This window comes from Myiozetetes cayanensis, unplaced genomic scaffold, assembly GCF_022539395.1.
Source record: "Myiozetetes cayanensis isolate MyiCay16 unplaced genomic scaffold, myiCay2020 scf1, whole genome shotgun sequence".
In the NCBI taxonomy this organism is placed as follows: Eukaryota; Metazoa; Chordata; class Aves; order Passeriformes; family Tyrannidae; genus Myiozetetes; species Myiozetetes cayanensis.
This window is the reverse complement of record NW_026086604.1, coordinates 19,089,590-19,097,461: the sequence shown is the minus strand read 5'-3', so window position 1 is coordinate 19,097,461 and position 7,872 is coordinate 19,089,590.

Sequence of the window (7,872 nt, the reverse complement as noted above, 5' to 3'; positions counted from 1 at the left end):
GCAGGAGTCACCTGGGATGAGGAACCGTGACACCCAGTGCACAAACACAGGACAATGCTGGGACTTTCCTGCTTTTCTGACTATCTCTTTGGGAATGTTTTAATGACAGAACAAGGGTAAGGTTGCCCAACGGTGTAAGAAAAAGAATTCAGATCAGAATTCCCATAGAAAAGCCAAGCACAGGCTTGAGGATGTTAGAGTCCATGTGTTGGGAGATGCTGCGCCCTCAGACTGCCCGAGGACTACATTCAGTACCTAATTGTTTTGGCAGAAGGCTTGTATGTCTGAGACCCAGCATGGCATGGCACAGAGGGCACTCAAGTCTGTATTTCATCTGGGAAAAAAAAAACAAACATGGACAAACTATTAAAGGAGGAAAGAGTAAAGAGCAGAGGTTCCAAACAATGTCAGAAGAAATCAGAGTGAGGGACAAATTTAAAGCAAGAACTTTAAACTGCATGTTAGGAGGAGACCTGACTTAGGAGTGATGCAAACAGAAACAGACTGAGCAGGGCTGCACAAATAGCCAAAACAGGGAGAGGCACAGGCTTTGTGATACATCTGATGGGCCAAGAGATTTGGTGGGATTTCCCCCTGCTTGGTGTGTAATGGCAGAAGTGGATTCCCCCCAACAAATGCTGGAGTAGAGTACAAAATTTAGCTCAGTTCAAGAACACCCTTTGAGGTGTAATGGTCTGAAATATGGTGTATTGAACTGGATGACCTGACAGTGCCTGCTAGTCTGAAAGGCTCATTAGCTTCTCCAGAGCAGCCATCCACCCTGGGGAAGTCTCACTGCAGTGTGTAAGAAGGAGTTCCCATCCCTCCCCTGCCAATGACAGCAGTAGCTTGAATCCCAGCACCCTTCATGTTCTGTAAGGGAAATTCTATCTTTCAAATCAGAAATAAACGCATTCTTGCACAGCAGGTATCTCCACATAAGAAAGCTTAATTGGTTCTTAATTTGTAAATCACCTCAATACATCTTGTTATGCCCTAAGAAAGCCTCTGGTTTCAGCAGGACTTGAATTTCAGCCCTTGAGCTCTTCCAGCAATATTGAGTCAGTCCTGGGGCATCCATGTTTTGGAGAGATGTAAATCTGAGGCTTGGGTTCTGTGCAGAAGTGTCTCCTGATGACACCCCAGAGACCTGTCTTCATCCCTTCCATCGTAGGGGCTGGCTTGGAAGAGAAACACTCTGCAGCACCTTCCCATCTCATCCACTTTATTTCACTTAAATCAGGTGGCTTTCTAGACCTCAGCTTATTCTTTCTGGCCTATTAACAGCTTTCTACCCATCGACCTCTTTGACTTCCAATTTAGAAATGAAGAGCAGTTTGCTTCCAATACTGGGAAGACCCATGAGATCTGGCAGAAACAGCTGTTCATAATTCAGGTTCATTACAACCAGAGCAGAGTATCACAAATAACAACTAGGGAGATGAGCTTACTTCTAATAACCCAACATTTTTAGAATATTCCTTTGATTATTATAGAAGGAAAGGTAAATAAGTGTGCTCGAAAAGCCAGAGGCTCTCTCCTTTGCTTAGCATTAGCATCAGTCTCTTTGACATTATTTGTGCTAGTTTTCTCCTGGGTATAGAGGTTTAACTGGATTTCAAACTTTATCAAGAACACTCAAAAGGTAAAGGCCAGATATTTTTATGTTTACTGGCTGAAATGGTTTTTATTCCATCTCCTTGACTGTGATTATAGAGAGACTTCTTACTCCTTGAAAACAGTATTAAATCCACAAAGCCATATAAAAGCAATTTATTGCACATCACTGAACACCCTCGAGAGGCCTGAGGCAGTATTAGCATTTTTATTTGGAAGTGCTGGTATATCCTTTTGCACATACCCTACGTGTTTTTTCGTTCCTACATGATGTCTATGAAAGGCGTATAAATGCTTGCAAAGATGTTCCCAGCTCTGTGTAAAAGTTAGAAAAGTCTCCATCGGGATGCAGCAGGTCACACCAGCCCTCACAGCAGCTGCAGCAAGGTATTTTGACCCCATGAAGTGCTGAGGAGTGAAGGCACACGATGACAAATCCATCCGTGCTGCCCACACAAGGCTCGTTACTCCTGACTAGACAAGCCTTGGCTCGCGTGACGTCCGGCTGGGGTGGGGACACCAGACTGTGGCAGGTGGCAAGAGGAGGGCCCAAGAGGAGAAGTGACTCGGGCTGCCAAACAGTAGTTTTAAGATGCGTTTCAGCTGAAATAAAGGTGACCATCATTGGTGTCACTGACTGCACAGAAAAATAATCTTAAAATATCCAGATAAATTAAAATCAAGAACAGAAGCAAGCTCATGCTTTCTGCCAGCCACACCGGTAAATGCCACAGTAATTCAGATGTAAAACACCAGGATAGTTGGGCTCTAAAATCAACAAGGCAGTAGCAAAGGAGTTTCATATGAGCTGATACAGATAGTGCAGATTGAAAGTCACTTGGCACCAGAGAGAAGTACAGGAATTGCTCAATTTTTGGCTGTAGTTCTAAGGGGTTGTAAAAGTTACATGAGCAGATGGATTTGTTGTTTTATTAGCTGACATTCCTTCTGAACAAACTTCTTCTTTTTCTTTTCCCCCCTTTTCATTTTTTTTTTTTAGGGCATTCATTCCAGGTACAGAAGGGCAGCAGGTGCTGTTTGTGGATTTTTCTTGTCACAGAGAAGCTGCAGTTTAGATCTTGGATCCAGGTAAATAAGAGAAGAAGCATTCAAAAACATCTGCAGCACAAGATGACTTTCTGCTTAGTCCATGTGCCTAAAAGGAAAAGAAAAAAGATAATTGTCCTTTGCCTGGGCCACTGCTGCACCTGGCTCCGATTCCAGCTCTGCAGAGAGCCGGACTTTGCAGCAGGCGGCTGCCCACGCGGCAGGGACGTGCTCGCTCAGCACACCGAGGGCACCCGCGTGTCAGGGAGCACCAAGTTCACCGGGAGCTCCTGCACGAATTCCAGCGTTTGCTTACAAAGCACCATGGTTCGTGGTGCTCCGCTCCCAGCTCAGTTCTCCCAGGATTTGAAGATTCTGGGACAGGGCTGAAATTTCCAGAGAGGCTGTTTTAGCCATACCCTGCTGAGCACTGGCCACTGCCAGATAAAGTAAGTTTCTCTCTAAAGCTCTGCTGCAGGTGCTGGCAGAGCTCCTTCTGCAGCAATGCCTCGATTTCACACAGAGAGGAGGTTGCAAATTTGGTCCTAGGTCACCTCTTGCACCAAAATGACCAGCCTTGCAGCCCACATTTTTCAGGGAATCTCGTCAGACAATAGCTGACAGTAGGCAGACCTAGAGCAATTCTTCTCAGTGGCAGGAAGGGCAGAGCTGGGCAAGAAAAGCCCACAGCAGGGAACGGGCAATGTGCTCCTGACTGCAGCCTCGGGCAAGGATCTCTCCTGTGTTTGCCGTTTAGGAGCATCTGCACCAGATGCAGATTTGCCATCATTAGGGTGTCCTGGTTGAGTCAGATTCACTCCCACCCTCCGGAGCTGGCCCTTCCAGGTGTACAGCAACCAATGTGAGCAGCAGAGAGCAAGGGTGTTTTCCTCACTGCCACTCAGTGTTTACCTGGGCAATGCAGTCCGTGGGCTGCAGTCCAGGCATGTGTGGAGAAATGTCCCAGACCCTGGGCAGGAGGTATCTGTCCCCCATGCTGCTCATTGCTGACCTAGCCCAGCACCTCAGATCCCAAGTGCCTGACACCAGGGACAAGATTATCCCACACCATTTCCTGCTGAAGAATCATAGAATCACAGAATGGTTTGGGTTTTTAGGGGCCCTAAAGATCATCTAGTTGCAGCCATCCCCCCACAGGCAGGGATGCCACCCACCAGATCAGGCTGATCAGGGCCCCATCCAACACAGCCTTGAACACTTGGAGGAATGGGGCATCCACAACTTCTCTGGGTAATCTGTTCCAGTGCCTCACCATCCCCAGGCTCAGCATCAGGAGCTGCAAACAGCAAGTGTGGTGACCTGTATTGCACACTGGGAGAGGGGCAACCCTCCCTGTGGGGGCCTGGGTTGCCTTGTAGGTACCCACTGTCCCCACAGGAGGCACCACTTGCTGAACACCCTTCCTGCTGCTTATGTGCTGCTTTAAATTTGTTCCAGCAGTGCAACAGCAGGGAAACCAGTGTCACTGGGGTGTGTGAAGTCCTGCCTTTTAGTCTTTTACTAACACAGACTTTAGTAGAGAACTAACTCCCTAAGATCAGGCTTCCATACAGTTATCAGCGCTCTTCATGCCTCTGGGGGTCAACCATAGCTTAAAAACTTCCTTTGTAATGAACTTGCCTCAAGGATCTTATTGTATTTATGATCCCCTAAATGCCCTTGGAAACTCCAGGAGAACGATAAGAATCAGGCCAGAGGCTTTTTGTCAGCTTGACTAATGAAAAACCCACTAAATGAAACAGAGTGACCTTCTTTCCAAAATGCCATGTCCGTGTCCCAGACACTAAGGTCTAGGGATGGGCTCATATTTTATGGCTTTGTTTTCAGATCAGTATATTCATACTCAAAAAGGGGGTTGGCATTTTTTTGGTTGGTTGGTTGGTTTATTTTTTAAAAAGAATGAATTCTTAGAGCAGCTGCACGGACTGAAAAATAAACCTCCCAGATTTCTCAGTAAAGCAGTATTTTTTTAGTTTACCACCAAGTTACCTCAAGTGCTGCCACCAGCACAGGATCCACTCAAATTTTAATCAGATCAGTCTAATCTGTTGAGAATTGCAATTTGCCTTCCTAATGCCAAAACAAGAAATTAGTAGAAGCAGGTTTTCTCTGGTTTTCTTCTGAATTGCAAGAAGGGCCATCATAAGGCAAGCAGAAGGCAGAAGGGGGAAAGGGTTGGTGTTTTGTGTCCAAGCCCCACACTGAGAGCAGGAGAAGGTCTGAGCACTGGGGAGGGCCCTTCTCCACAAGACGTGACAAACACTGTTCTGTCCCACCACAACAGCTCCTGGGGACCAACACACAGGCAGAGGCAGTTCCAGCGAGGATGGGGAGCAAAGCCTTGGCAGCACAACGTGTCACCCACCTGCTTTGCATGGATAATGTGTGTTACAAAAGCCCCTATCAGTCCCTTTTTGTTTAATTTTAGGACTACCTGGGGGAGGGGGAATAAATTGGCATCACCCAAAAGGGAAAAAAAGAAAAAAAGAGGGATATAGAAGACATCATCAAGATGAAACTCCCAGGTGCAGGTTCTGCAGGTTCTGCCTCAAAGCTGGGAGATGGGAGGTTGCAGGTGATTGTTGCAGGAGGCACAGGCAGCAGCTTTCCAAGCTCAGTGAAAGCAGAAAAGAAGCTGCTTGTCCTGCCTTTGTTGTTCTCTGCTTCCTTCTTGACAAGCACGTTCAGCCCTTCTTCTCCATCGTTCCCTATGCCAAGGACATGCAGATGTTCCTCTCAAAGGGTCTTAGATCCCCACTGGAAGAGTTCATGCCCTTGATTTCATAACTTGGAGAGAGGAAAAAGGAAGAAGAGCTACAAGAAAAAACGATCTCTGAACAACAATTCTCTACACTCCACTGTGTGATGGGTGTGTGATGGGCAGGAGCAGGAATGGGATGGCCCCAAACTCTGGCACTGTACTCAGTGCCACCTTTTGCCTCTGCTGGGTGTGGGCACGGCAGCGGGACCTCCGTGCAGCCAAACTGGAGATGGTACAGCCCTCGACCCGGCCCGGCCCTTGCGTGCTCCCTCTCCCAGGGGTCTGAGTCAACGACAGGAATGTGTGGAGAATGCCAGCATGCTGCAGTAGAGCAGGAGGAAGAAAACAGCAAAAGAAATACACTGTTAGGGTTTATGTTTCACAGGAAGCTAATTAAAAATGCTCAAATTAAAGAGGGAAGCAGAGTTACGGCTAAATTTGTCATTTCTGTGTTTTGTGCTTTGCACACCCCTAGGAAGCCAAGTTTTTGAACCCCATGAGGCACCACTACAAACTATCAGCATGCCTGGAGACAACCCGCCATAACCATGCCGTGCTTTCCTCAGGGACCCATTGCAATCCCTGCCCGCCCCCCTCTCCCTGCCTCGCAGTCTTGCCTTCCTCTTTGGGGCAGCAAACCTCCTGCACAACGATTAGACCCCTGGCATTCCCAGAAGCTCCCTGTGGACCCCCTCCTCCAGAGCAGCTGCTGAGCTGGGGCTGGGGGCTGCTGTGCCCAGCCACCACCACCCAGTGTCCACTACCCACGGCACAGGTGTTGCCCAGTGGAACATGGTGCCAAAGTGGTCCTTCTGCAGCAGCCTTCCTCTGACTGCCCTCTCCTTCCAGAAGGCTTCCCCTGTTGCTCAGCCTTCAGCAGTCCCTGTGGCCCTAAGTGACCCAAAGCAGGAGGGCTATGCCAGGACAAAGGCCAGAAGGAAAGGAGAGGATCTAAGGTCTGCCACCCCACGTTACTGACGCTGGCAAGGAGCCACAGCTGCAGCCACGGGCTCATCAGCATCTCCCAGGGCAGCATTCAGGCTCCAATCCCCATGTTCCCAGCAGTGGTCAACACAAGCTTGATCTCTTCTAACCCTGCATTAAAAATTGCAAATTCCCTGAAGCTACACCTACAAAGGCAGGTCTGTGAGGTCTTAGAAGACACACGGTGTGTCCTACACTGTCATGTAGGAAAGCTGCCCCTTTCAGGAACCTCTCAAACAGAAGCTGTGTAAGTGCTTGTTCAGAATAAAATATGAGGAATAAACTATTTTGGACATTCTTTAAAAAAAAAAAGAGTGGGGACACACCCATACACAAACACTGCTACATGTTTCTCTCTGAACCACTGAAATACAAGGTGGCTCAGTCAGTCCTGACTCTAGTGTGCCAGGAGTACAAAAGATTAAGGGAACTATACCATGGATTTAATTTTCTTCCTGTGGCCTTAGGATCAGGAGGGTTTTCCAAGATGTCCTTAGAAATTTGATGCAATGAAAATGGCATTGTGTGCTTGCATTTCTAGCCTTGTCCAGCCAGGAGGCAAACTGAGGCCAGAGAGCAGGGCTGCAGCTGGATGAGCCCAGGTGGTTCCATGGTGGCAACATCCCAGGCTGCCCTGAAAATCAGACAAGTGTTCAGTTTAATACATCAACATCTCAGGCAGCAAGTGCTGGGATCTGGAACACGCTGGCACACACTTTGGGGGCAGCAGTGCCTGCTGCCTGGTGAGACCCAGAAGGGTGCCAGAACAAGGGAGAGTTTCTGGAGGAGGTTTTTGCACCAACTACTGTCCCAGCAAAAGCCACAAACTCTTCTTTTTGCAGAGTTTCAGGTCACATCCAATAAATTTTGGTGGTTAATTCTGTTGTATCCAACATACCCCTGGGGCTCCCCCCACCCTGCCAAGCTCCAGGACCCCATTTCATATCCTATCTGCAGTTAAACAGAAAGCAGTCAACACTGCAGAGCTGCATTGGTTTCTGCAAGAGCAAGGTTTGTGCTGGGTTTTGTATAGGGGTTGTTGCCATGGGAAATATCAGTGTTTGTCAAAACTTAAAAATCCAACCCAGCATATCAAAGCATCCTGCTTCCTCTTGTGCACCCACAAAGCTGAGGACAAATTTCAGTGGTGACAAAGCAACTGCAGAGAGGAGGTGGAATTAAATTTACTCAATACACATTAAAGAGAGAAAAAAAGTAGACAGCAGCAAGGAAAACAGAAAGGAGAGTATTAGTGAGTAAACAAAAAGTACCAGGAAAAACAGGCCAAAAGGCAAAAGAGTTAATTAAAAGCAACATCTTATTTTAATAAAATTCGATGACACTTAGAGAGAGTCCTGTGATGTCAAGCCCAACCCTGAAATTACATTGCAATCAGCACTCAGGGTTGCAAAGTGTTCCTGTTACATGGGCATTGCATTAAT